The following is a 14,732-nucleotide window of genomic DNA, read 5'->3' on the forward strand; positions in this document are numbered from 1 at the left end:
CCCCTCTAGTGGCTAGGAAGAAAATAGCACCCATGAAAGAAACCCTGTGACAGGCGGTGACTGTTATGCCTGGTTCAGATTACACGATTGTAGCCCGATTTTGGCACGATCCGTTTGACGTAGGGTGTCGTGGGGATTCGTAAACGATAACGGACGTCGGGACGCAAGATTCGATCGTATCATCTCGTATAGTGTGTCATAGTGAGCGACAACCTACGTCACGTTTGCGATGCTTCACGACATCACGACAAAAAGACTAGCATGTTTAATTTTTTTAACGGTCGTCCACGACGGTTCCGTCACATGTATGAGGTTGACCAATAGGAGCACGAGCTTTTCCATACACAACTTTCAAAAAAGACAAAACAAAAGAGAGACGATGGTGCTAATGTTAAAACTAAAAGTCAAAATATATAAGAAAATATTTTACCTCAAGTTCTCTTTGGAGGATTGACAGCCCATACTGTCCTCTTCGAGCAGGGTTCTCAAGTCTCACGCAATGGCCGCAATTCAACCAGTTTACACACTCACACGCAATACCGAGCAATCCAGGAATCCTAGCTACTAGTTTCGCCTTCTCGATGACATCACGCGCGCCGTTAAACACGGAATGCGATGACTGGTCAGGAAGTAACGTGTAGTCTGACATGTGTCTTGTCCATGACACGACAAGATTTTAAAAGTCAAAATCGCGTGATCGGACACAGTGACTATCGTAAAATTGTGTAATCTGAACCAGGCATTACACTATGTGTTTGGCGGGTGTGGTGTTCGGCGAGGTTCTTTATGCTCTCTTGTTGTTACTCCGGTTCATTTTCTTATCGTGTTGTCGACATCACTTTTTGTAATAAATCCCCTATAGAATGAGCTGTGTTGTGATGTCTTCACTTGTGTTACGGCTGCGGCCGTAACATAATTGGGGCTTGTCGGAAACTATTATGTTTTTTTGTTTTTTGTGTGTAACTTACGCTATGTGTAGAGGTAAATGTGTGACGTATGCTGCCGTTCCTAGAAAGTGTTTGGTGTAGGGCTGTCACGATTTTTCACACCACGGTTATCGTGGCCAAAATAATTCACGATATCGAGAGTCCCACGTGAGTATTTAACGGCCCCTAAACGCCACTGAAGACTAGATGGTGAAAAAAATGGTTATAGGGTAAATAAAGTTACCTATTAGTTTCCTTTTGTGAAAATTCCTTTGTAAAATCGTGGAGTGTGATTCAATTAATAGCCGTGTTTGTTTAGTTGAGAAAATGATCATTAGTGGGAGCAAGTTCTTTGTATTGCGCTGGTTCACAGGCATTTAGTCATCTTATCGCAGGTGTTGGGGCATCTGAATTTTCTGTGAAAGGCAAAGATACAAACTGGAGCTGACGAACGCTATTTACCTCGAGACTAGATAACAGCAGAAAAGCAGATGGGAAATAATTAGCATTGCTGCTGTTCATAATATTAATTCATTCGATCTGATTCAACAGTGGAATAAAAGGTAAGCATTATGTTAATGCTGGGCTAAAGCGATGCGTCTTTAATCTAGTTTTAAATTGGGACAGCGAGTCTGAGCCTCGAACAATATCAGGAAGGTTATTCTAGGGTTTTCACGATGGATTGTAGGACGATAGAAGGTCCATTAAATACACAGGAGCTAGATCATTTAGGCAGGGCTTTAATAGGTCAGTTGTAATACTTTTTTAATTGATGTGGAACTTCATGGAACTAGGTAACCAGAGTCGAGATGATAAAATTGGTGTTATATGATCATATTTTCTTGACTTAGTAGAAATCTAGGAGCTGCATCAATAAATGTATTTGCTTTATTTAATAATATTACCAGTTCCATATATCCCTATTAAAAAATAAGACAATACATGGTTTTATTTTTTATTTAAATTTGACCCCATTCTTTTCAATTTCTAAATGTTTACTTTTTGGTTTGTGAATTATAACAGACGGATAGGAAATAAAATATTATTTTGCTGTTACTTTTTTAAAATTGGTTTTATTATTTAACAATTTCTTGCATTTTTTTTTTTAGTTTTTACATTTTAATTTTTATATAAACATTTTAACTTTTTAAAAAAAGGTTTTATAACATCACCATCTTCTATTATATGTGGGCCTCTATGCTCATCTATTGTAAAGTAGGCCTATATTGGTGGTGGGGGCCCACATCAATATTTTTTCAGGGGCCCCGAATCCTCTTGCTACGGCCCTGTTACTACAATGTGTGATCACTGGTAAGAAGCAAGAAGCTTACTCTGCCATGACAATAAACGAAGCAGCAGATTATGAAACCGTGAAATCCGCCATTTTAAAAGCCTATGAATTAGTTACGAAGGCATTTCAGACATTATGTTAAACTTTCTCATCAGACTAATGTGGAGTTTGGGCATGAGAAAGAAATATTGTTTGATCGATGGTGTGCATCAAAAAAGAAAGAAAGCTGAAGCACAACTGATGTTGGTGGAAAATGTTAAAAATGGCTTGCCTGCTGTTTTTTCTATGTATTTAAATGAACAAAAGGCTGAGACACTGCACAATGCTGCTACGTTAGCTGATGACTTTGTGCTGAAGCATAAGGTAAATTTTAAGAAGCCATGGGAGCAATCTCCAGTTCCTTCATCGGTCTTAAGTTCTAAAAAAGTATTTTGGCAATTAAGCTTCCTTCTGATGACAGGGCTTGCTTTTATTAGAAAGCTACTGGACATTTAAAGCTGATCTAAACGATGTCACACGTTTTTTAGGCCAAAACATTTTTTGTCACATACAGCAAACATCTCCTCACTATCCACTAGCTGCCTGTCCACTCAGATCTCATGGGAATTCGTACGAATTTTACGAGGTGACTAATTCGTAACGATTCGTACGACCTCACTCGTACAAATTAGTACGATTTTGCTAAATCGTACATATTTTACGAATTAGCCAATTCGTATGAATTCGTACGAATGACCTACCCCTGACCCCGCCCCTAAACATAACCGTCACGTGGGTTTAGACAAATCGTATGAATTCGTACGAGTGAGGTCGTATGAATTAGTACGAATTAGCCACTTTTGAATCACTCGTACGAATTCGTATGAATTGGTCGTGAGATAGCGTAGGCCTGTCCCCTAAACCACTGTAAAAAAAAAAAAAAAAATGCGGTCTATGCAGACAACCCAGGCTCCACAAATGGCCACAAAGGCAAACTGCGGCAACCCGTCCACGAAACATAACAAACTGTTCCAGCCAATAACTGACATGAAGGCCCTGGGGGTGGGGTTTGGGGGGTCAGTGCGCAGTTGAGGAGGAGGGAGGGTCTATCTAGCCTCCGTTTTTTTTTGAAAATATTTTAAACATCAGCAAGAAGTCACATCACCCGACATCGCTTAGAGCACCTTTAATTGCAAACTGTCCAATTCTTAAAAAGAAGTCAAGCCCAAAGTTTGTTGGTTTGATTTCAGGTTTTTATTCAAAATCGGTTCTTTCATCTGACCCCGTGATTCAGCCCAAGAGTGCTGGAAATGGGCCGTTCCTGAATAGTGGAACTGTGTCCGTGTCTAGTTCTAATGAATGTGTGCCAGTTAGCATCCTCCGAGATACTGGGGCTGCTTTATCATTCATTTTGGAACGAGTATAATCATTGTCTGAGAAGACTGCCACTGGTACTTTTGGGTTTGAGGTTTCGAAATGGAAGTTATAAAAGTTCCGTCACACAGTGTTAATCTGAAGTCTGAATTGGTGTGGGGGAACGTAATAGTTGGTGTCTGTTCGTCTCTGCCAATTCCTTATCTTTTTCATCCTAGAAAACGATTTAGCCGGAGGCAGTGTGTGGGAGTTGTTCAAATGTGCCGCCTGAAGTTGTAACGCCACCCCTCGCTGCTACTGCTGATGAGTGTGCTGTAAAGCATCCTGATGTGTTTTCGGCATGTGTGGTCACACGCTCTATGGTTAAACCTGATAATGTTCACGTCCTGGAGGGGGTGGATTTAAGTGATGCATGGTTTGAAAGTTGTCTTCTGTTGCTCCGCAGGAGGAATTAGATCCACATCCCCTGAGAGGTCAAGTCAATCATCCTAGTGATTCGTTTTTGTATTCTGATAAACTAATTGCCACTCAAAGGTCAGATCCTACTCTTGTTATTGTTTGAATCAGTTCATACAGTGCAGACAAGTTGGAATGCACCCCAGGGTTACCTTCTCAGAGATGGGATATTGATGAGAAAGTGGGTGCATTCTAACTCTTCTGATTTTTGGAATGTTGTCGGTCAAATTGTGATTCCAGTGGATTATTGGGATATGATATTGAGTGGCTCATGATGCTGGTCAGTTGGGTGTAAGAAAAACATACCAGCGAGTTTTGCCTGGCCAATTTTTACTGGCCTGGTTTGAAAGAATTTTCCCTTTATTGCCATGTGTTTCAAATGGGTGGGAAGCCTAATCAAACTTTTCCTCCAGATCCATTGTTTCTGGTTCCTGTGGTGAATGAACCTTTTGCAGTCCCTTTACGAACTGTAACGGCGAGAATGATATCTTAAACATCTCCATATTAGTATACAATCTTATAATGTTATTATTATTATTATAAACATATATACAACAGTTTGGGATCAGTAAGATTTTTTTACTGCTTACCAAAGTGGCATTTATTATATCAAAAATACAGTAAAACTGTGACATTATAATTAACTATATTACTATATAAAAACATTTTTGTTTAAATATGTTTTTTTAATATAATTTATTCCTTTGATGGCAAAGCTGAATTGTCAGCATCATTACAGCATACTGTAGTCTTCTGAGTCACATGATCCTTCAGATACCATTATCATTCTACTGATTTGGTAAAATGTCTTTTGGTGCCCCTAGCTAACCATCAGTACTTATTTTGTTGATATAGCCTATGTTAAGGATAAAGACTCGTTGCATTAAATCGAATTTACATCTTAAAGCTGAATTTACGTTTTCAAATATTTTTTTTCACTACTTTATTTTGTCACTAAGAAATTTTGATATGATTCTTCAGGAGTGCTTTTTTGCAATTGTGTCTTCGACTTTACGCCATTAACGCCATTAGCAATATATTTACTATATAATTCTATTAGATTTACTTTAATTGTATGTAATAATAACAGTATATAATAGTCACATGACTCTTTCTCGGCTGTCTGTCCAAGCACAGAAGCTGAATGAACTAACACAGTCTCATCCTAAAAAGTCATATAACTGACGTTTTGGGACGTATTTTGACCATACGTCAATATCCGCCTTTTTAGGGCCCCCTTAAACGTCGGTAGATGGCGATCCCGGGCCGTCATACAACTGACGCTTTACCTTTAACGTCAGTTAGGTGACGTGTTAGGTTTAGGGTTAGGTTTAGGTATGGGGTAGAGTTAGGATCCCATAACCTCATCTACCGACGTTTAAGGGGGCCCTAAAAAGGCGAATATTGACGTATGGTCAAAAGACGTCCCAAAACGTCAGTTATATGACGTCTTGGGATGAGACCGGGTTGAATGAACCCTTATTTGGCTGCAAGCCGGAATGGCCTTTGAGTTCTCAATATTCTTTTGACTGAGCATTGTCATGGTGACAGACCTTCAGCAGCCAATGGCTTTTCAGTGGGGTGCGCAGACATCATTCTCTAATCAGATTATTCTCATCAGTCAAACTCGTTTGCTTTGTTTGCACCTAAATTGGAAAAGCTAGCTGAAATGAAGTAAACACACGCAAACACACAGGATAGCATATCGAATACATGACATGTGAATGGACAAATAAATACTTTTTGAAAAACACCGAATCGACAGTGCTTGTAAAATATTGTCACAGTTTGATTACAAACTCAAAATGTGACATCTACAACTATCATAGCCTCATTGCCACAACGCAAAGATGCAGACGTGGAGCACATAATCTTGATCATGCTGTGAGAAAAGAGCCGTATCATCTCACAGGTCCTCTGCATTACACCGAGGAGGTTTATCTCCTCCTAAAGATGATGAGAAGAGGATTCTGGGAGCACAACTGGGACATGGCAGCCAACCATATGAGGCTTCACTGTGTGAACAGATCCATAAATAATGCATATCCTAAGACATCTGAGGAAACGTGCCTCCCATCCAGCGCAAATGAACCGAGACTCTTTAATACAGCAGAACATGTTTTATTTCAAATTTCACATGCATGTTTAAATGCAAACGTATAAGCATATTGAGTAAGAACATTGACTTGTGTATGCCTGCTTTTGAGTGCTTTTTTAGCTTGTTTTTCACAACTGCAAAGCCCCAGGATTTTGCATTTCCTGCTACTTTACAGCCCATGCTGTGTAAGATTCAAAATAAACCTCATTGGATGCTTGCGAGTGTTAAAATGTGGATCCACTGCTGTGGACGGCTGTTTTGCGAGTCACAGATCTGTGCAGGCGGCCTCTAGCCCTGAAGCACTAACAGATTGCAGACATAATTTAGTAACAAAGGGGACTTATAGATTTGTGAATCACACAGAGTGACAGCCGCTTGCTCTGAGTTTGGCTGGTGCTCTATTTTAATGCATATTATTTACATAAATTCCCCCCTCTTTTTGCAACATTTGGCTTTGTGCCACTCAGTGCATTAATCATTGATCTTGAAAGTTTAGGAAGAGCCCAAGCTTTGTTACTCTTCAGTGGAATAATAAAACTGCAAGTATGTCTGAGTGCTACAAATTCAGCCAAAGCAGGTTAAGAGGGGTTTCATCAACCCAAAATAGGTGCTAAAACATTAGCTGTGACGGGGCAATTGTTGTGAAAACAGATGTGATTAACGATCATTCGATTGGCTCATTGACCTGTTGCAGGAGTGTGGTAGCTGAGACTCTGGTCATGCAGATCTGCTCTAGCAATGATAAGGGCTGCACCAAACCACAGGTTATCCTCGTTCTAAACACTGTGGGTAATAGGACATTTCACACTTGTAATTCGAATTGTAGTTAGAATGCTAGTTGTCTTATATTCTCATGTATAGAGCGCTTCAGGGATGATGTAAAAATCCGGAGACTAATTTAGCACTGATTTTTTTCTCCTGCCTGTCTGTACCTGTCTAAAAATTGGAAGAAAATATAGAGAATTGGTTAACTGTCTTGGTAATTGCTATTTAAAGGCCGTGTTGCAGGGTTAATTTTTTAACAAATCTGTGCAATTTGCTTGTTGGTAATAAACATTTAAACTGTTATCCATTGTATTTTATCCTGTTGGGTATCACAAAATGGAATATAATATGAAAAAGTAGGTACTATCTTACAGCGCAATGCATTCTCCTTTCCCCCACAATGCATTGCATTACGTCACTTTGGGGAGATAATTTCCAAAGCCGCCTTGAGAGCAATGAGTAGTAGACGAGAGTATTCAGATTATAGATAAACCAACACATTCTCATCCCAAGGCGTCACCTTTGACCATGCTTCAATATTTGACGTTTTAGGCGCCCTTTAGCGTCACTTACATGACGCGATCCTACGGCGTCATCTAACTGACGCTAAAGGAAAGCGTCAGTTAGAGGACGCGGTTAGGTTTAGGTATGGGGTGGGGGTGGGGGTAGGGTACACGCGATCCTAGGGCATCATCTAACTGACGCTAAAGGGCGCCTAAAGCGTCAGATATTGAAGCATGGTCAAATGCTTCCCAAGGCGTTAGTTAGGTGACGCCTTGGGAGTGAGAATGGGCTGGATAAACAGATAAATACATAGAAAGACTAGATATGTAAACAGACTAGATATATAGATAGACAAGTATAGAGAGAGATAGGCAGACAGCATAACGTTAGCATATATAGCTAACGTTAGCAGCTAGATATAGGCTAGTAGATTGTTAATTGACAATGGTGAACTACTGTGTTTGTGCTGGGTGTAAAAACGTGGGTGACAGTTGTAGGTTACAGTTTGACAAGAGTTTAGAGTGTGACAGAAGCACATGTTGTGTTTTATTGGGAGTGTACACGAATATAAGTATAAGTATGTTTCTACTGTTCGATCGCGCCCGCAACTCTCTTTCTCTCTCTCTCTATCTCTCTATCTCTCTCACACACACAAATACGTATAATTCCACTCCTAATAGCTAGCATGATGCTCTCTATTTCTAAATGACAAAGACAAACTTTACCAGTACTACGACACTATAACAAAGGTTGCCGGTATCTGAACTAACGGCATGACCATGTACTGCTACTAGATATAAAGAAAACGTTGATTTTTAGAATTACACACTGTCAGAAAAAAAGGTACGAAAGCTGTCACTGGGGCGGTACCTTTTCAAAAAGGTACACTTTTGTACCAAAAGGGTGCATATTGTACCATGAAGGTACTAATATGCACCCTTTAGGTACAAAAGTGTACCATGAAGGTACCAATGTGCACCCTTTAGGTACAAAAGTGTACCTTTTGAAAAGGTACCGCCCCACTGACAGCTTTCGTACCTTTTTTTCTGAGAGTGCACGGCTGCAAGCCATCATGCATGTTGGCTCTTCTTGCCAACTTTTCCTTATCCCAGTTAGTCGCCATAGCTCTAACACTAGGCTGAGGCGCCCTTTCCTCTGCTTCTCCCTAACGTGACGTCATCACCGGATTGCGTCATCCCAGAAACGTGTAAAACTGGTCTTTAAGACCATTTTTGAGACATTTTATTTTTGATTTATGTACCCATTATTCAACAGTGGTGGTTAACCTGCAACTTGGCCTTTAACAAACAAACAGTTTCATCAAACTGATCAATGTCTTTGGCCCTATTTACAACTAGTATTAAGATGCAAGTGGCTGATTGGATCACAAGTGGACGACGCCAAAAACAGGTGCTAATGTCGTCTAAAACGTTTTGAGCTTTGTCCACTTCTAGATAGACGAAAACGCTTTAGACTGGATTGCATAGTACCATGTGGTTGAATGTGTTTGAATAACTGCAAAAACTGCCTACTTTCCACCTACTGACCTAATGCTTAAATATTATGGGAAAGATTGAAAAATCTCATACATTTACCTTTTCATTTGTCTCAGCCTCAGATGTCATATAGTGACTGATCTGAGACACATTATTATTGTTGAACTTAATGCAAAAACTTTTTCTCTTCTTTTTTTTCATATGCAAACCTGCATCCTTAGAAACACTGCAGCTCCAATACAGATATAGCAGTGCACTGTGCACTAATGAATGTGCCACGGCTCTGACAAGAGTTCCCACTCTCAGGTAAGATTTTCGGTTTGTACCTGTGCGTGTGTGTTTTTGAGGATTAGTTGACCCAAAAATCTTTGACGCCATTTGAACTCAGCAAAAATGTTATACCTGCTTTCGATAAATACAAGGACTTGCCCTTCATTGAGTTTTATTGTATTTGACTTTTGCTTTTACACTCTGTAAAATCTAGAAACAATACATATGCCAATAGCTCAATATACATTTATTTGCACAAACATCTAGTGGTTTAACCATCATGGAAAGGAAAAACAGCGGCTTCCAGAAATGTCAATTTTACCCCCATTTCAAAAGGGAACTTGCAGGTTTATTAGAGTTGGTGGCCTGTGATTGCCTTTTAATGAGAGAATGACTGGGACTGAGAGATAAGGAAAGTTCATACTAAGAGGTCCTTGGTGGGATTAGAATAATCATCAAAACTGCCATGTCTTTAAAAAATCCACAATAGGACATGGCAGCCCAGCACACTTCCCCCCTCTCTGCAGCCAGCCTATTTGCATTCCAGCGCAATGGTCCAGTGGATGCTCGTGAATATAGAATTTGTTCTCTTGTTAAAGACCCACCATGATTGAGGCAGGGAAATGAAAACTGTGCCTGCAAAGGAAAGAAACTTAAATGTCACAACTGTGACAAGATTAATTATCAGTTCAGTCATAGCCCGTATTTAATTCACCTTTATGATGAGCTGATATAGTTTGCCTTTTGTAGAATGCTGTCTCAGAAATATAAAAGACTGCCACAATACAGTACATGACCATTATATTCGGAAATGTGTGCTATTTGAGCAGTAGGTGACATACATTGTTATAGTGTATTGGAAATAAACTAATTTACATTCAAAAGAAAGACATTTTCTTAAATTCCCTTAAAGTAAATTGACAGCAACTCTTTACTTTTCAGGTCTTTTACTATTTGATGATGGAGATCAGGTGGATTTCTGCCAGTTTAAAAAAGCAGGTCTGAACATGTTGACTGAGATATTGATCCCATGAGCGGGTGTGTGTAGTTCAAGAGCAGCCACTGGCAGGAAACTGACTGGACATGTTCTCACTCTTCTCATTGCTCATGTTTCATTTTTGGAAACCTCATGCTGTCAAGTGATTTTCGGGGATCAAGAAGTATAAAAGCTTCTTATTCTGTCTTAGATGTGCTACTCAAAACCTCAGAGGACATTGGTTTGGTTTTGCTTGTTTGGGAAAAGATACCCAGAGATTTCTAATGGAGTCTTTTTCAGGACTCAAGCTGCAAGTGATTCGGTAATTGGACCATTGTCTATTTACACCCAATGACAAAATATTAAAGTCGATAAATATCTGTTGAACCTCAAAAAATCATCTCAGATAATTTGGAATTGTTTTGGAGCACATCTGGGTGACAAGCCCAACCTTCAGTGAAAAAGGATTATGTTTCTTTGCCGTAAAGCATTCTGACATTCAGAATGATATTAAACTTCAATGGACTCGAATCAAGGTTCACCGATCATTCTTTCAGGCGCGGAATCCATTATTCAAGGTTAGAGATGCTGTTTACTGAAATGAAAATGGGCTGCATCTATTATACATTCACATTACACTCAAAGCAAAAGTGGTGCTTTCTGTTTGTTAGATGCAATGTATGGTTTGACAATACAAAGTTGCTACTAGGAAATTTTATGAGAGAAATCTGCACTGCATTTACATTGCTCTCAAGATGCTAATTATGAAACATTACACAAGTGATCCCCAGTGATCTATACATACACAACTTATGTACACTGCTCAGAACTTAGTGATTTCCTCTGTATGAAGAGGAATAGTTTACCCAAAATTGAAATAAATAATGTAATAATTCACTCACCCTCATGCTGTTATGAACACGTATGATGTTATTTGCTTCTGTGGAACATTAAGAACACATTTTTGACATTTAAAAAAAAAAAAGTAAAACTTTGCCAACAAGGTAAAGTTGCCAGCACAAATTCAACTTAATTTACAGCAAGGTGTTTAGAAATACTTGCAAATTCCAGAAAGGTGGGTTAAAGTGGGTGGGTTTAGTACTAAAGTCTGCAGGACATTACCTAGACGGCAACATAGTCTTGGCCCAAATCCAACCCTCATCTGGTATACGTAATGTGACCAATTGTAAAACTACACAAATCAATGTTAAAAGTGGGCCATACGAGTTATACACCTGATAGATTTGAATAGAAGTATAGAATAAAAGACGTAAAGTATCTGTGTGTGTGGATATCAGTTATGGTACATTTGCTGGAGAAGATAAGCCAGCGATTTTACTACAATTTAAGGTTATTTTCTTCAGTTTTGTGAAACATCCAAGTGTAATGTATTTTCGAAAAAGGGGAAAAGAAATGTAGTGCTGGGACTTGGTTCTGTCCATCGGTTGTCAATTGGATTTTGAGATGTGGCCGTACTTAAAAATAATGTGAGCTTGGGACAGGGTTTAAATAACGTTAAATAAGACTGTTGTTTTCACCATAAGATTGAGTTATGACATTTTGATTAAACATTACAACAGGGGCATTCAAACTCGATCCTGTAGGGCCTCTCAGCACACAAACATGTACAAAGATACTCTGACTTCACAAAATAGATTATGAAAATGAATAAAGAAAAATAATACTAAAAATAACATGAAACATTACATTTTTAGTCTTCAGAGGCATAACCTGCTGTGCTTTCCATGTGATGTTCCTATAGTCGTTCTTGTAACAGACTGGAGGTCAGCTGGGACTGTCCTGCTTGGCTGTCCCTGCTCCCCTCTCAACAGTGACAAGCAAGGCTCCAGTGTGACTGTAATCCATTCATCCGTCATCCCGTCTCACTCCATGTGCACCACCATACATCTCTTCGCTCTCTGCGTTACTCATTTAACTTCATCGTCCATCTTACGCTGGACACTTTCTACATCTACGCCCACCAGGAACACTGGGCAAGTGAGCCTGTCTGATTCACTCACTGTAGAAGGTGTGTGCCTTTTATTTCAACTTTTGATTCACCGCATATTATAGCGTTTAGTGATTTCCCTCTCAGAGAGGAGATTTGGGTGAGATCAAAGGCTGTGCATTAACATGGCTGGGATTAAACGGTGAAGGGCGCTTTTGTAGGTCAGAAGTGAAATCATGAACGCATTAGTGTGATTCGTATGCTTCGCCGTGGCGGTGCATGAGAGGCGGCAGGGGATCTGTCTTTGTCACTGCAATGATGAGCCCGTGTGATTAACATGCCTCCGCTCTCTGCACAGACCGCAGAACACTGGGAGCAGCTGATGAGCCAATTTACAAATACAATGCACTTTTCTCTCTATTTCACATGTGCCCGCTCTCTCTTTTGGTCCATCCATTGCTCCCCCTTGTAGCAAACAAATATAAACAAACAGAAACCCCTCACCACGATGTATGAAAACTGTGATTATTTACTCACATTTGTGTAGTTCCAAACATTTGCTCTTTCTTTTGCAAAAGACACAAGGAGAATGGTTTGAATGCTCTTTTCCAATCAATTACAATAAACGGACGAAAGCTATGAGGTGTCAAAATGGATGCAAAATCACAATAACAAATGGTCTACATTACAGTACAAGCCCTCTATTCATATTACAAGAGCCAATTTCACCACAGAAGAAAAAAATGACTTTGTAAATCATAATTATGATATCAGTTAAAAATTAAGCACTACGTCATTATGTTAATTAAAAAGTCAACATTGTGACAATTCAGAATTATGACAAAGATTTGAAATTATCACACTGCAGATTTTTTGCCATAATTATGACTCTTTGAAAGTTTTGACTTTGTCATAATGACGACCTAGTACTTCACAATAAAAAAATGTCACACACAATTATGACTTAGTATCTAAATGTGGCTAATAATCATCAGTTTTTTAAGTGGTAGAAATGGGCGTCCATATTCATTGTCTTTATTAGAGTCACATTTAAATTTGTTGTTATTTCACGAGTTGCATACAATTAGAGTGGATATGGTTTAATTAGAGTGGATAAGGTTTAAAAGGTTTGATTGCTGAGTGCACTTCACTCGTGTTAATTAACTGAACATGCTCCTCCTGAACTTTGTTAATATAACATAATTTATAAAAAAAAAAATCCTAAGCTCTACTTTTTTTCTGGTAGGTGAACAAACAGTTCTTGTGAGTGATATTTTTAATGAATTTCATCATGTTCGCATAAACGATTCATTCATGAAATAATCTGTTCAGAATTTCGAGCTCAACTCACTGACTCAACAATCCAGTCAGATAATGGCTCATTGCCTAAATATGGTATACAGTGCTTTTGCTTAAAAAAAAAAAAAAAAAAAAAAAACCCACTGTACGCTTCTAACCCTTGTAATTGCATGGAAAAGTATGATATGATTTAAAGGGAGATGACTTTCTGTCATGGTTCATATATGTTTGCTTCTTCAGACCACGTCGATCCATCCACCATGAACCGCGTTGCCCCAAGCCATTCTGTCTCTCAATGATGGGATGGTAGTGTCAGATCAGACCCAGATCAAATATTCTGCCCCCTTTACTATTCATGATAAATATCAATCTCGGAGCCGAGAAGCTTAGGCAGGAGACTGGATGTCACTTAAGATATCCTTTGCTTGTATTTTTCATAGTACATCACTGCTGCAGGTAATATATTCATGAATGTTCGGGGTCCGAGAACCTCTGCTCAGATAAAAGCAGCTGTGACTTGATTGTGCTGGCAAAAAGAAGAGAGATAGATTGATAGGAAGTAATACAATTCACATGGAGGAGTGTGCAAAGAAAGGAAAAGAAAGAGCGTGGGATTGAGGCACAGTGGCAGGTGTCATGGATCCTCTCATGGCGTCTCACACACCCACACTGTGCCTTCATTATGTATGCTGTTCAGGCCCACACAATCACACACATTACAATGCCACAGTCACAGTGTGGGCAATCAAACAGCTCAGGCGATCCGGAAGCATACTGCTATTTTAGACTGCCTTAAAATTGAGGTTTTCTTTTATTCTGGATGCTTTTCAAGTCTTTTGATTAGATGATGTCAAAGATGTTATTGCAGTATGCAGTGCCCCAGATTAAGAATACTAGTACAACAGTACCTTTGAATCTGATTGGCTGAGCTGCATTCCAAGAGTGACTTTTCACTGTTTGTATCACTTTGCTTGTCTGTGTTTGCAAGTTCCACAGACAAGCTAAATGGGCTGTTTGTGTATTGGTGGAGGGAATTTTCAGTAACTCCGGTGATCAGTGACAGGTGCTGACAAGTGAGTGTCTATGAGTGAGATATTAAAAAAAAAAGAAAAAAAAAAAAAAGAAAAGAAATTTGTTCAAAAACACATTCATTCAGGAATGATTTATCAGTAAGCCATTAACTTCTTCTCTCATTTCTGAATGAAACAAGAATAGCTGCAAGAATTGGGGGACCTTGGGGGACTCCATAGAAAAAGCTCTTTTATTGTCTATGAGAAAAAAAAAGTCACTTGTTTTGGGCTTATTTCAACGCATTCTCGCCCCAAGGCGTCACCTTTGACCATGCTTCAA

Source organism: Pimephales promelas, chromosome 9 (genome assembly GCF_988280905.1).
Source record: "Pimephales promelas chromosome 9, fPimPro1.hap1.1, whole genome shotgun sequence".
In the NCBI taxonomy this organism is placed as follows: domain Eukaryota; kingdom Metazoa; phylum Chordata; class Actinopteri; order Cypriniformes; family Leuciscidae; genus Pimephales; species Pimephales promelas.